Here is a 16,563-nt window from a genome sequence, read left to right as displayed (position 1 = left end):
TTTTTGAAATGGTACTTTTGATTACGGCCATGTGTTAAGTGACACTCCCAAGATTAAGACAAATCGATTGACGTAAGAATTACCAAAATTGGCCTAGGCGTTTAGCCTGTAGAACGCTACATAGGAACAGACATATATACATAGACTGATACAGACATTACCCTTCTTTGCGTCGCGCACGCGCAGTCGGGTAAAAAGAGACGTGTTGTTTATAACAAAGACACAGGTCAGAGAGACCAACCTAATTGACTGTAAGAGAAAGTCGTCAAGTGGTCAAAGATGATTTAAAAAAAACAATAGGAAGTTGAAAGATGTTGGCCGCTAATATTGAATCAATATCAGCAAAGATTGTAATAGCTCAGACAGTAAGAAATGTTTTGCATAGCGCTGATATAAAACGAAAACGTCCAATGAAGAAACCATTTATTTCAGAAATCAACAGAATCAAACGAGTCGAGTTTGCGAAAAAATATAAAAGTAAAACAATGGATTTCTGGAAAAGTGTTATTATTTTCCTACGAAAGTAAGGAACGTAAGTGTTATTTTTTTCCTACGTAAGTAATTTTCAAACCAAAGCACATACTCACTGTTTGAAAAAAAATAGGTGCCGCTTTAGAACCGCAAAACGGTAAAGCATGGAGGAGGTAATGCCATGGTCTGAGGATCTATGGCGCACAATGGGGTTGGAAATTTTCTTTTCCATTGATGAGAAAATGACAGCTCTGTCATACATCAATGTGTTACGGCATAATTTGAAAAGAAATGCCAGAAAATTAGGACTAGAGAATACATTCCTCTTTTAACAAGATCAAGATCCCAAGCATACCGCCAAAAAACCAAAGAGTGGATATTATACAATGCTTCCCGAAGACTAATAACTCCACCATAATCACCATGTCTGAACCCAATAAAACATCTGTGGCATTTATTAGATATTAAAATTAGAAAAATCTCGATTACAAGCAAATTAAAGTTTGAAACAGGCTTTGCAGGAGGAGTGGAACGAAATGTCTTTAAAAGTCACAAATGATTTGGTAGAATCTATGCCGAGACGCTTAGAAGCAGTAATTGCAGCTAAAGTACTCTCTCTCTCTGCATACTAACGACCAAACGGCACGATCTTGAGGGTCACGGATTCGGACAAAATTCTAGATATAGGTCCATTCTCACTAGATATGAGCCCCGGTAAAGCGGTTTGACTGCATAGGCCCTAGTTTGGCTGCAGCGAGGGTCCAAAGTTGCTAGTTTGACCCCAGAAATGCAATGGCGTTTCCATTGGAATTTCAAACTTCGACACCATGTTCGATGTCTCAACAAATTTGGCATCTTTTGTTAGTACAACGAATGGAAGAGAGAACACCTATTTAATTATGAGCATTATTTAAGTTACTTGAAAAGTTGAAACGCTCTTGTATTTGTTTTTTTTATGTGCCATGTGCAATAAATTAGAGATTTTTCTCCTCTCCCTCTTTTTGCTTATCATTGTGGAATATCTTTGATAGCAGACGATAAATAGCCAGTTAAAGTAAATGTTTTCATTAACAAACGATAGATACTTTTTACTAGTAAAGAATTAATATGAAACGAAAATTTGTTTCATTTGCGAACGATAAATATCTTGTAACTACGTTATTTGTTATGACATTGAAGATATTAAAATTTAAAGAAGTGTCCAATTTAAATTTGAGAATATTTTTTTTGTAATTAATTCAAAGGTAAGTGTATGCAAATGGTTCATACTGCAATACAATAGCAGAAAAAGGGGGTAAAAATGGTAATTCTAAAAGAAACTCCTTTGCAATACTGGGTCCAATTTACCAACTTTGGACCCCCCGTTGCAGCCGAACTAGGACCAATGCAGTCAAACCCCTTTACCTGGGCTCATACCTAGTGGGAATTGACTTATATCTAGGATTTTGTCAAAATCCGTGACCCTCAAGGTCGTGCCGTTTGGTAGTAAGTACTAACTATACATTTCAATTAGTTATTATTTTTTTCTATTTGATTAACCATGCAACAAATTGACGTTCTAATACTTATTTTGCAATAGAAACTTGGTTGTTGTAATTTTTGAAAAGTTCTATTTATGTTACACTTTTATTTGTTACAGAATAGGATATTTTTGTAAGAATTTGACGTAATAAATATATTTTTTTATTCTTGTGAATTAATTTTATTACTCTATAAATTACAAATTTCATATTGTTCTAATACTTTTTTTGTCAACTGTAAATGCAAGCTCTTTACCCGCAAAAAGCTCTTTATTTAAAGTGGTTAGAAGCGAATCACAGTATCACTGTGAGGTTCATGAATTAAATTCCCCCAACAATATCCGGTTTTCGGAGAATCTGCCTATGAAAAGTGGGGGAGAGAAAATGGGTTTCTGGAAACGCTTTCAGCGAAAATGCGGGAAGTGGAGGGGGTTGCTGCCTAATACTATTTGAATTCCTGGGATTTGAAAATTAATTTTGTGGCGCGGTAAACACAATATGCTTCTTTTTACATTGAGTTTCACAGAATTACCTCGATATTAAATTATGCAAAATATTTGATTCTTCGCTTTTCATTATCCCCTTTTTTTTGGAATGTGACAGCTCAGAGTAATATTTTCTTATGGGATTATGCATGACATAAAATTAGTTTATCTTCCCTGTAAGTTTTAGAGCACTTTGTTCATCCATCGCATGGGTAACGCTTCGTTGAAAAGATAATACTTTGCATTACCAGTATGAGCATATTTAATTGCATTTTGTTTAACACACTTCGAAAAGGCTAAAATAAAATACAAGTTGCCAAAATAGCACAAATGAAAATAGTTAGAATGCCAATATTATGGATACCAAGAACAATCTTTCAAAAAGAAATAGGAAAATAATGCAGTATGGGTACATATAAGGGAAAGAGGGACGCATGTGTACAATCATTTTAATTTCTTTGTGCAATGAAATTTTTTCACGGTTTTTCTTCCCTTTACTTTATGAATTTTTCTTAAAATGTCTTCAATGGGGTCGTCTCCAAAATTTTAAAAGTATTTTTTTCTGAAAGAGCATGCTTAAAAACATAGGATCGACCATTTTTTAAATAATTTATTTAAGTTTAATATTTTTAAAAAAATACTTAAATCGTTGCGCTTGCATTGTTTACACTTCTGTCGCGTGACATCACAAATGATGAAATGCCATTCAATGTTGCCATTCGAAGAACAAAAGATTTAACTCGCATCTTTACTCACGTGTATTGGCAACGATACGGTTGATAGCAAGCGTTAAGCGCAATTTTAATTCGCGGCCTGATTATCATAACGTGGAAGCGTAGTAGAAAGATGCGCCAAATTGCATCATTTGTGACGTCATGAAGACCACGCCTCGTTTGAAAAATAGGACATTTAAAAAAATTTATTAAAAAAAAAAAAAAAACTGTGAAAATGAAAATACTTTCTGGGTCTATGTATTTTTTTTTTTTTTTGCTCATTCTATTCATTTCAATGACTAAAAGTAGTACTTTTGACTGAAGGAAACCACCCCATTGTTCACATGTGCTTCTATAGAGAGACAAATGTAAGCAAGCCTTAAGCACATATGAACATGATAGTAAAAAGCAGAACAAGCAACATACACTGCTCGACATTGAAAATGCAACACCAAGAAGAAGTGGTCAGAAAGTGATGAAATTTGGAAAAAGACAGATACAGAAAGGAATAATAAATGATCTTTATTTCAAAATTATAGGCAGAATACAGAGCGAGAACGGCGTCGGCTCAGTAGGATGTAGGACCACCGCGGACAGCGATACACGAAGAAACACGTCTAGGCATAGAGTCAATAAGGGCGCGGACGGTGTACAGAGGGATGACTCTCCATTCCCTTTCAACCATTTGCCACTGAACGATGCCGGGACAGAGTCTGCAAATGGCGTCTAATCACATCCCACACATGTTCGATTAGTGACAAGTCAGGAGAGTATGGTGGCCAGGGAAGCATCTGTGTGTCTTGAAGAGCATGTTGGCAGATACGAGCACTGTGTAGTTGGGCGTTATCCTGATGAAAAATTGCATTAAGTAGCACTTGAAGTAAAGGATTGCCACCGGTCGCAGCACATTATCCAAGTATCGTTGGGCCGTCTTAGTGCCCTGAATACGAACTAGAGGTGATATAGAATTGTACGCAATTGCGCCCCAAATCATTATGCCACGTTGTCGTGCGGTGGGACGATCCACAGTTACTGCCGGAGTAGATCTGTCTCCACGTCAACGCCACACACGTATGCGGCGACTATCACTGGATACACAGAAGCGGCTACTACTAGACCGGCACCTTACTAAACGTTGCTGTCTATGTTGTGGGGTCAATGGCAGTCTTCTTAGCGGCCGCCGTGATTGCAGACCACGTGCGACCAAAAGACGGGAAATGATTCTGGTTCACACGGGAACATTCAGGGTATCTTGCACCTGCTACAGAATCGAGAAGAAAGTGACTTGTGGGTCTGCTACAGCTTGTCGGTGGATGCGTCAACCCACGCGTTCTGACGTCACTCTGGCTGCCCCTGCACCACTCAATCTTGTCACATTTCGTTGTCCCAACCATCTTCGGCACAGCCGATGCACCGTGCTCGCATCCATGTGGGTATCAGCTGCGATTTGACGTACGGACCAACCTCCCCTTCTCAGTCCGATCACCACACCCCTCGTAAAATCGTCTATCTGCTGGAAGTGCCTTCGTTGACGGCGACCTGGCATTCTCTCGTGTTACACGTATCCTCCATGACAAAAACAAAATTTCTTCGATAATTCTCCAGTCAGAAATAACGACACGAATATTGCCCATTTTGCAAGGCTCCTCCCTTATATCTTACTTCACGTGCGTCGGAGAGCTGCGCATTTGACGTCATTTACATTACTCAGTGATGCACGTCTACTCTAAAATTTGCATAAATTTCTGAACCCTCCTTCTTGGTGTTGCATTTTCAACGTCGAATAGTGTATTTCAACGAAAAAATGTATACTGCCGTGGACAGGTAAACGTCTTCATATGCAGAAATAAGCTTTCGAGGTTTTTAAAGAAAAATGTGATCGATTCAAAACTAACAATAGGGAAATATTGTAATTAGACGTGTTTTTCGAGCCTTTTTCCGGCGGAAACCATTGAACGATTTGTAACCTATATTGTGTCAGATTATTTTATAGAAAGTGGGTCATTACTAAAATAGTTTTTCCGAACTACATAACTATACTCATTGTAAAATTTCAAAGCTTCGTATCATGTTCTGTTCTCTCTATAGACAAGAAAAAAACTCATAAGACTACGCGTAATACAAATATATTTTTCATTGTATAAATTTTTTTGCCTTATATTGCGTTTAAGCTTAATACAGAATATGATAATGAATTTTAAAATAATTTTTAATTTCAACTTTTAATTGAATAAAAATATTTTCCCTTTTCATTTACTGTAAGTATAATAAGACACTAAACTCTTAATCAACTAGTAAATCAAATATTAATTTTTAAAAATAAAATAATAATAACAGTGATAGTAATAACAGTTAATAATAAATTTTCAAACTGATTGCAGAAACTTTCAAACTAAATATATTTTTTTCACATTTTTCAACAATTATCAAACTACAAACTAATATTAATGCTACACAAGGGATATGGGAAAAGTTCTAGAACCGGTAGTAATAACCAATAAATCTGTCATTCTTTTATAGATCATTCAAATAGCAAGTTCTCTTTTGCAGGATTTAAATGTTGTGTCTAGAAAAAAAATCTGACATTGGTAGTTAATAAATAGAAGGTTTTTCGTATGGGGGTAAAGTACCGTCAAAATAATAGTTCAACTCTCACCTCAGAAATAATTACTTTCGATTTTGATACTCAAAAAGTTGAAATGATAATCAAAGAAAAATTGCGTGGTGAATATTCAGAAAATCGTACGAGAAAATCATACCTTCGTTTGAAGAACCAAGTTCAACACATATTGGTCATGTCATTCTAGGCAGTGGCTTAGGGAAAAATATAGTATCATCAATAATATAACAATTGAAATATAAATAGACTAGAGAAATAATATAGATGATTAATACGACAACTAATAAGGCTGTTGGATACGATGGTACAGCGTGAGAAAACAAAAACGGTTGTCTCTATTGGAGCAGAGTAGTTATTTACATGTTTTATTTTAGCGAATTGCCTCTCAGGACGGTCTGTGTGGCAACCAGCTCAACCAAAAACTCGTGTTTATGGCTAGAAAAGAGGATTACAGTTGTGACGATCAGCTTCCCTCAAAAAATAAATCATCAAGATAAATGAAAACAAAATCAAAAGTTATTTTGTATAACGTTTTTCAAATTCAATGTTTAACAAAAGAAACTGCCATTTTGTGCGGTTCTGAGAAGTTAAGCTCCGACTCTGACTATGTTTACCTCTGTTTTGGAAAATAGGGAAGGGAAATTGGCGCTAAGTTGATTTGAGAATCTTTCTTAGTAGTTTTTCAAAAATATTCCAACTTAAATCCGAACACGTTTATTTTTCACTAAACTCCCCTGAAACAGGTGAACATTGTCAAGGTCACAGCTCAGCTAACCAGAGCTGCACAATATTTATAACATTTTTTGACAGAATGTTATTGGTCTATTTATTTATTTTTTGTTACTAGGTAAATTTTTCTAATGGCATCCCTCCTCCCCCCCCCCCCCCCGCAAAAAAGGCACTAATAAATTATTTTAAAACTAAGATAAGATTGTTTGCGTGGTTTCTAGAAGTTTACTGGTGCAAATCGTAACCTGGAAAAATCTAGAACCTTTAATCAAAGAAAATAAAAGTTATGGATATTCGATAGAATAATTAGGTTTCTTAATTTGGTTCTGGAAGATAGTTATAGTTAATGACATTGATAAACTATTTTTTAACATCAGTCGCCATTCCAAACTTTACATTTTTCAAATTTAAAAATAACATTTAGTCGAAATTCATATTTCAAAACAAATCAAAACATCTGCATTTTCCTCCAAAAACTTGAAACTTGAGTCACATTCCGTGAGACCTAAATATTTTTCAATTTCAAAATACTTTTTTGCGTTTAATATGTGAGCATAGTGAAAACTTTTAATCAACATAAAATTTGGAATTTCCAAAAAACGTTATTGATTTTTGATTGAATTTTAATTATTAAAAGAATAAATTTTAAAATTTGAATAACTTTTACTTTTATTCAGTATACACAAATTAATTTTAGCGTTTTATATTAAGTGTTAATAGTTTATGTTTTGTACGAAATTATACACAGTTAATATATTGTATGCATCATTTCATATACCTCCGAAGAAGGGACACCTCTTTTTAAGTGGCCAAAATTTCGGTCCCTGTAGTGTCCCTTATTGAGATGTTCTACACATAACCTGAAGTTATTCCTTTACAGGTATTCTTGGAGAAATTCCTAAGTTAAGGGATTACAGTACTTCAAAAATGATCAAACAATCAATAAAATTGTTATTGAATATTTCAAAACTAAACACTAGTCCAAACAGAGGGAAAAAGTTTAATTGCTGTAGTTCAAATATTTAAAAACTTATGAGTAGTTTTAGGTCATGCTCGCTATGTGTTCTTAAGCAAAAGAAAATCTTTAAAATTATTTTTCTTGATGATCGTTCTTTTTTTTTTTTTTGTGTGTGTGTGTGTGTGTGTGTTTTCATGTTATAAGTACTCCTAAGGATTTTTTTCAATTAAAGATACAGCTTTAAAGTAATATTTCTTGAGATTAGGATAATATATTTAACAAAAATGTGCATTGGATAAGCATTTTATAAATTACTCATATAACTAGAGCTTGTAATACCTTTAAAAACCAATATTTTTGAAAAAAAAATTACGATTTTGTACATAATGACTCACAGAAATTTTTTTAATGAGCGCAAAAGCAAATGAATGCACAGGTTTTTAGAGACGATGATTGTGATCATTTAGCAAAAAACTTTTTTTAAATTAGTTTAAAAAAAAACCCTTAGGAATTTAATATAATTGAAAATTTCCTAAATTTTTGGAATTAAAAAAAAAGAGCCAATATTTTGAAATTTTTAAAATAAATTATTGATTACAAAATAAGTAAGCATGTTATGGTTGCAACAAAAAGTATAATTTACTTAAATAATAAAAAAAATGTTTGAAAAGCACTGTGACCCCTTAAATTTTGATAATTTTACTTTCATTTTATAAAAACAATGACGAAGAAATAAGAAATATTGTCTGAAATCCTAAAGCACTTAATTTCAGTATTACTATACGTACTCAATTAAATATGCAGCTTACTTTATAAAAATAAACATTCTTCGAACTGCTTACTAAACTTGTTATTTCAAAGACGGATTTTCAAGTATGCATAATTGACCAAATGCATCCTCTATCTCTCTTTCTCTCTCTTAAACTTCAACTATTTGATCATTGTTTTTTAAATTTATCTAAAGAACGTTTGCTGTCAAATCGTGTTTCCACATCTGTCGTAAACATTAAAATTAAATACAGCAATGCAAAACAAATTGAAGTGTACTTAAATGGATCATGCTCATATATTGTTTAAAACATAATTTTTAAAAGTTACTGAATACATAAACTAAGATTTTTAGGTCATCTTTTCTTTACTAATAATAAGGCTGAAAGTCTCTCTGTCCGGAGGATGTTTGTAGGATGTCTGGTTCTCTGTGACGCGCATAGCGCCTAGACCGTTCGGCCGATTTTCATGAAATTTTGCACAAAGTTAGTTTTTAGCATGGGGGTGTGCACATCGAAGAGATTTTTCGAAAATTTGATGTGGTTCGTTTTCTATTCCAATTTTAAGAACAAAATTATCATAAGATGGACGAGTAAATTACGAAATTATCATAACGTGAAACCGTAACATGGGTAAAAGCCAATTGGCGAGATACGAAATTATCATAAAGTGGAACAGAAACATGGGTATAAGGCAACTGGCGAGAAAATTCACCACACATTATTTGTAAATATACAGGCGAACCAAAAGACCTTTTAATTTTTCTATTGCGGGCAAAGCCGTGCGGGTACCACTAGTTCTAAATATATGTTTAATGAAGACGGTAAAAAAAAGAAAACATTAAGAAAGCTAAGAAATATGTAAAAAGAAACAAATGCTTAATACATAGACTTGTACGATAAACAGAGATTCTAAAATGTTTAGTTCTTTCGGTTTTTTTTTTATTTTTAAATATCGCATTTATGCTACTACAACGCATTGATTTAGTTACATAATTAAATGGATTTTTCTAAATTACTGCTGTTTAAACATTTGAAAAAACTTCATCATCTGAAAAAAAGCCAGTTGATAGTATAAAGCTTTTCAGTAAAAAAAATGCGTTTTAAGCCTCCAAGTATATATTAATATTTAAATTTTTCTTCAATCAAAAAAGCACAACTTGTCGTTATTCACCACTTGTCGATTTTTTCGAAAACTCATTCTTGAAATCTTGTTGTGCAATCACGATTGCTTATTGTTCTCACTTGACGGTTTTGATGTTCTTTTGATTTTATTTTCCTCCCGCCTCCCTCTGCATTACCACCATCGGCCGACCGGCCGCCTCACTATGCTGCTCCTCTAGCGAAAACCGTCTCCAGGTTGCGTCACTTACTTGCCTACACTTACACACACACACACACACACACATACAGACAACTTCACATACAGACACACAAACACATACACACACACCTACACATACACACAACTACCCGCACATACACATACCCCCCCCACAAACACACATACACACAAGTCTACATACACACACACACACACTTGTGATTCCGAAAAACATAATTTGAATTCAAGATGTCAAAATTCAAATTATTATTTTTAATATTTACGTCACTTCTTTTTGTTTATCTGTTCCATGAGTTGCATCAACGTCAATCCAGCTGGGGAATGAAAAGTCGAAAATTCTCAGAAAAGAAGTCGCATGGAGACAGCTCAGGGCCGATCATCCAAATTTTTTGAGTTCACTACGACTTCACAAAACGTGTGCTTCTTCAGATGTAAATTTCGTTTTTTTTTTTTTTTTTTTTTTTTCAAAATGCAGTATAACGCAAATACGTAAATCGGAAGTGATAATTCTTTTGCAGTAGTACGAACAGCTATACGACGACTATCACTGTTTAATAAGCCAAGCAAAATCAATAAAATAATCGTTTAAGGCTAAGGTCGTCCACACATATGGAACTTGTTTTAATAAAGGTGAACAAAAAAAAAAGTTTGCTTTTAATTAAATGAAATATATTATTCAAGAAAAAACCCTGAAAATGCAGAAGATTAAAAAAAAAAAAAAAAAAAAAAGAAAAAAAAACACGTATATGGTTAAAAATAACATGTTTGAAAAAAATAAAACGTAGAATACTTAGTCAGAAAAAATCCAACATCATAGTTAAATTTCCTTTAAATCCAGTGGAAAGTTTAATTTTGAATTGTTTAAGCCGGAATGTAATCGAAAAATATGTGAATAGTTTCGGTTTTTTTCTTCGAAAAGTCTTCGAATCTTTTAAAACTTAAATTCATTTTTAAGTACGAAACTATTTCGTGTTTATTAAGGCACAAATTGGTTTTAAATGAATTTGTGCTTTTTTGCTTTACAGGGCTTTCGTGAAAATTTAAAAAATCAAGCTCTTATTTTTTGCTTCATTTCCCGTTAAAGTTTAAAACAATTAATGGAGAAAATAAACGCGGCTTAATGCATTGCAAGAAGCTTATATATTATTTCTGTAGCCTGTTTGTTTTGTCGCTACGCTGGTTCTTCCTCATTTCATGATCAATTTCCATGATTTACCCCTTCTTTTAAAGCTTATCGTCCCGGGTAATTACGAAAAACAGACCCACGATCTAGAAATTAATCTTTCTGTAAAAAAAAGTGTCATTATTTTTTTACTACACATTAGTAAAATGAATAGCATTTGATAGCTTAGACACATTTGCTCGGTAGGATAAAGCGTTTTCGAATAAACAGGAAGGTGGTAAATTCGTACGAGACCCACGTGATAACAGGCCAAACAACTCCCCTCCCCCCCGCTTCGTTACGCCACCAGTAGTCGATCTTTGAACTTGGCGCGAAACTTAAAAACAGTGCAGTTTACCAGTAGTGTTGCTTGCTCTGGTTGATATAGATGAAATAGGAAATATGTAACTTCGGATGCACATTTTTGAATACAATTCTGTTGGATTTATCTCTTCCTTCCCACGTACCGGAATGTAGAGGCAATTAAAAAATATATGTATAATATAAGTCTTAAGTGTCTGCTGAGTGAAAAGTGAGTCAGCGAGTTCCGCTGCCGAACAACCTGCATGTAAAGCAAAAAGCTGGGCGCCTCATGGAATAAATTTTAAAGTTCGGAGGTAAGTACTCTTTTCTCAGATAAACAAATTTACATTTTATGCAGTTAAGATTTCTTAAGTTTTCCTCCATTACACAAACAATTGTCAGTTTCCTTTCCGATACCTTTGTCTGTAATTTGTAATTTCAGCATACTGCTTTAATATTTGAAACGGTTAACTTGCAACTTTTTATTTCTTTATTTTTTCAACTTTGAACACGCATTTATTCGAAATGGATTTTCCAAACTAACAATATACATATGTCAAAATTTTCTGCGAATATACTTGTTGCTATCAGAAGCGTAACTTGGTGTTGATATTCAGTAAAAATGTAAACAAGTTTATTGAAACAGGCTTTTAACTGAACTAATCTTATATTTTCGGTTTCTATTAAATTGTTTTATACGCTAGCATGTGTTATTTTGATCAAAAAACATTCCTTGATGGGTTTCCGTAGTTCTGAGATAAAAGATTAGATTTGAACGCCGGAGGTCGTGGGTTCGATACTTAAACATTTCCCCCCAACTACGCCCCTGCAATGTTATTCAAACAAGCTGGTTCTGTGCGTAAATTAAAAAACATATATATGATTTTTTTTTACTGTTGTCTTTAGGTTTTATGATATTTATGCACACATTGTGGTTAAGTTAACGGTATTCATAATTTCTGGGCTTGCGAAAGATTAATTTTGAGCAGTGGATACACAACGTGTTTTTGCCAAATGCTCTATGCTTGTTTGTTTATGCTTAAAAAGGGCAAAATGTCTTGAACTACATATTTTTTGAACTCCTTGGGTTTTCTGTTAATAAGCTTTCAGGAACTCTGAAACTGTAACATAAATTGAATTAAAGGGCTGTCTATAAAGTATGTTAAACTTTTGAACAAATCCCCCCCCCTCCTCCGTGTTACATGTAACGCTGTTCAACATGAGCATATTGTTATAAACAACGCGTGCTGTCACACTTCTTGTTATCCCCTCCCTTCCCCCTGTCACAAAACTGTCACATTGATTTCCTAAAAGAGCATACTTAGCAAAATGTTGATCTAAATTTAACATATATGAGGTTTTAAGTATTAAAGAAAGTTGCTAAAATGGTCATTCTATGAAAAGTTTTTTTAAAAAGATTACTTTGTCATCAATTAATGCTTTTTAAAATAATTTTTCAAAAGCCTAAAATGATGAACTATTAAAGCCCCCCCCCCACACACACAAGAATCATTAGCAGCAGAAAAAGCTAAAAATGGGAAAGTAGCCGAATTCCAAAAAAAAAAAGGCTGTTTAGATATTGAATATATTTTTTGATATACAACATACAGTATTCATGATGTATCATTCATTCTTTAATTAACGTTTTTCAAGTTGAATTCCTGTGTAATTTTTCGAGAGTGCCCACCGAAGGGGGGGGGGGGTCGGAATCATAGTCTCATAGTAATGATAGCTTTTCAACGGCTATAGTTATAAATAACTGTGCCCTTGAAATTTTAAGGGAGATGGAGATGTTTTGGTTTTTTTTTTTTTTTTTTGAAGGTTTCATAATTGAAGGGGGTAGGGCACCGTCTACTTTGGGGATGGCACCCAAGCATTCACGTCTTTTTAAAAGCATAAATTTGCTCAGCTAAGTTAACATTAATAATCTGGTATTATGTACTTTAATTTGATGTTATGTCTTTGAAACATATTGCAGTCCTGTTTCCCGTTTACTTAAGTAAAAATGTTTATTTATTTTTTAAAATTTCATTTAATTCTTATTCAAATACAATAGTAATATTATTTTTTGTTTTGATGTAATTGTAAAATGAAAGTTCATTTATTTATTTGAATACTTCTTAAGACTTAATGTTTCAATACAATATACGAGTACTTAAAATGCGATTAGTTAAAAAACAATTTCTAATGAAAAATAAAACTGTGTTTATTTATCACTTTGTTTTAACATGATTGTAAAATAAAATCGTGTTTAGTTATTTGAATACTTTGTAAGACTATGAATTAAGCTCAGTGTATTTTTTAATGTATGATTATCGGTTCCTTTTTATGTTTTCAAATGAAAAAGTAGAACTTGTAATGCTACTTGAATAACAGAAGACAATAATAAATAAACCAAATAGTTTTATTTAACCAAAATATTAATCGAAGTGCTCCCTTCCCAATATCATTGTGGATCGACAAACGATGACGTCATTTGCTAGTTGGATGGCCTTCCTATCTCGAAGGCCTCGATTCGTATCTGGGACAGAAGTTTCGGCTTCCATTTTTTTTTTCATCAACCGAATTCTAAACCAATTTTTGAATTTTTTAACAACTTTCGGGGAAAATGTCTCATATTTGGCCTGTTTTTTTCAAAAAAAGTAAATTTAAATGCACCGGATTGAACTGTTCGGTTAAATTGATAATTTTACCTTGTACATGAAATACACCGCCAGCTCAGTCAATTCCAGCCGAGGACTGCAGTTTCGTGCTTATTAGCACTCATCAGCCCGGCATAGGACTAACTGAGCGGGAGGTGGAAAACCTCTTAAGGAAGCCAAGAGTGCCAAACAAACTGGTAGCTAATATAGAATTAGCACTGACCAGACGAGTGACCGAAACAATGGTTTGGTTCAACTCAAATACTGCAGGCAAGGCAGGTATATTCATTTCCTGCCTTGCTGATGATGCTAATAAGCACGAAACTGCAGTCCTCGGCTGGAATTGACTGAGCTGGCGGTGTATTTCATGTATTTCTGCCTTAGCCCTGGCTATAGGGCGGTAACTTACTGAATTTTACCTCGTGTTGAGCGAGTGAGCTGAGCACTTCAATCTGTGGAACATTCGGCTACTAACTAGCTGAACTAGAGTTCGGGCTCTGCATGAGCTATCTGTCATTATAGTTAATTTAGATTAATATCACGCATTACATGTCCACATAACAACCGATAGATAACGCATTTGAGGGAATAAAATAAATGCGACGGGAACGCTCCTTCCTGTTTCGAGTCCGTTATGCAACTACAGTTATTAGTCAGATAACTTGACGATTAATCGAACGGTTTTCTTGCTTTTTTTTTTTTTGAGCAATCACGATTGCTTATTGCTTTCATTTGACTGTTTTTGATGTCCTATCATTTTATTTTCCCACCGCCACCCTCTGCACCATCACCGTGGACAGGCAGGCTCCTCACGATGCTGCACCTATAGCGAAAGCCGTCTCCAGGTTGCATCCATGTCCTACACACACGCGCATACATACACAACTACACACACACACGCGCACATACACTCACACACAAACATATACACACATACACCTGTACACACATACACCAACACACACAAACACATACCCACACATACACACAACTACCCACACATTCATGCCTGCACACAGACACAAACACATATGCCGACATACACATACGCATACATACATACACATATACACAACTACCCACACATTCCTGCCTGCACACAGACACAAATACATATGCCTACACACATACACATACTCCCCCCCCCCCCCACACTTATGCCAGCACAGAGACACAAACACACATACCCCGTACACACAAACCCCCTCCACACACACAAACACGCATGCCTACATACACACTCGTGATTGCGAAAAACATAATTTGAATTCAAGATGTCAAAATTCAAATTAATTTTTCTTTTATTTATTTATTTATTTTTTTTTTGAGCAATGCCGATTGCTTATTGTTCTCGCTTGACCGTCCTAGGCGTTGTGGTTCCTTTTTCAGTTTGGACCAGGGCAGCTGCAGCACCACCGCCCACCGGCCTCTGCTGGCGCGTCGGAATCCCCTTTTCCTGGTCGGAGGTGTCCATGTCCTGTACACACACATGCTCACACACATACACACTCACATATACACACACGCCTACGTGCATACACACAGGTCTGTGCACACACACAAGCCTACACATGCATGCATGCGCACCTACGCACACACACACAATTATACACACGTGACCGCCCAGGAGGAGGGGCAAGCTTGGGGGGACAGGAGCCGTTTCTAGAAACAATGACTCCAATGAGTAGTGTCCTGTCGCAACTCGTGATTGCGAAACACATAATTTGTACTCAAAATTTCAGAATTCAAATTAATATAATTTTCCTCTTTTTTTTTATTTAAAGCTTTGACTCCATTCAGAAAGCTAAGCTTAATGCAAGCGTAAAAAAGTATTAAATTTAAAAATTTAGATCTCAAGGGAATCTTTTTTGTGCAGAAATACTATTTCTTTGTATGATGAAATGTAATTATTTTTAATAGCATTGCTCTGAAAGCAGTGTTCGATCATTTGTATCATTAAAACATTCCTACCCTAAATTGAAATTACGCATTTCACCCAGTAAACCTTTAATTATTTATTATAACACGGAGCAAAACATTAAAACTACTTTCAACTTCAAAAGTAAGGTATCATATTCTTCCCCTCAACTTTTGGCAAAAAATAAACAGCCAATTACATTTTGTCTACGTTAGGAAAATTACGCTTAAAAAATGACTCAGTTCAACTGGTTTTGTTTTTGTATTTTAACAGTTCGGTTAAACGAAAAACATGTGCTGCCATCCAAGTTCTATACTAGGTTGAAATTGCCTGCTTTGGGAAATTGTATAAATTTTCAGAAATAAAAACACTTCTCTTCTATCGTATTTATTATTAGTTTGACCCGCACGGCTTTGCCCGTAGTAGAAAATTAAAAGGTCATTATGTTCGCCTGCATATTTACAAATAATTGATGATGAATTTCTCGCCAATTTGCTATGCTTGCCCATGTTACGGTTCCACGTTATGATAATTTTGTAATTTACTCAAACACGTTGTGATAATTTGTTCGGTGAAAAGTTCTTAAAATTGGAATAGAAAAAGAACAAAATCGAATTTTCGAAACATCGCTTCGAGGTGCACACCTCGTGCTATAAACTAATTCTGTGCCAAATTTCATGAAAAACGACCGAACAGTCTAAGCGCTACGCGCGTCAAATTTATTATCAGTAAAATTTTCTCTAGCTGATTTTTTTCTGTCGCTACGAGAGATCTTTTTCATTCCTTAGTCAAATTTTTACGAATAATTTTAAAGCATATCATGCTGGCTGATGGTAAAACATAGATTTATTTCTAGGTCAGAAACTTTTTTTGTTGTTTTTATTACACATTGCTTTAATGAATAGCATTCGAAAACGAAGACACATGTAT

This window comes from Uloborus diversus, chromosome 1 (assembly GCF_026930045.1).
Source record: "Uloborus diversus isolate 005 chromosome 1, Udiv.v.3.1, whole genome shotgun sequence".
Classification (NCBI taxonomy): Eukaryota; Metazoa; Arthropoda; class Arachnida; order Araneae; family Uloboridae; genus Uloborus; species Uloborus diversus.
Note: the sequence above shows the minus strand (reverse complement) of the source record.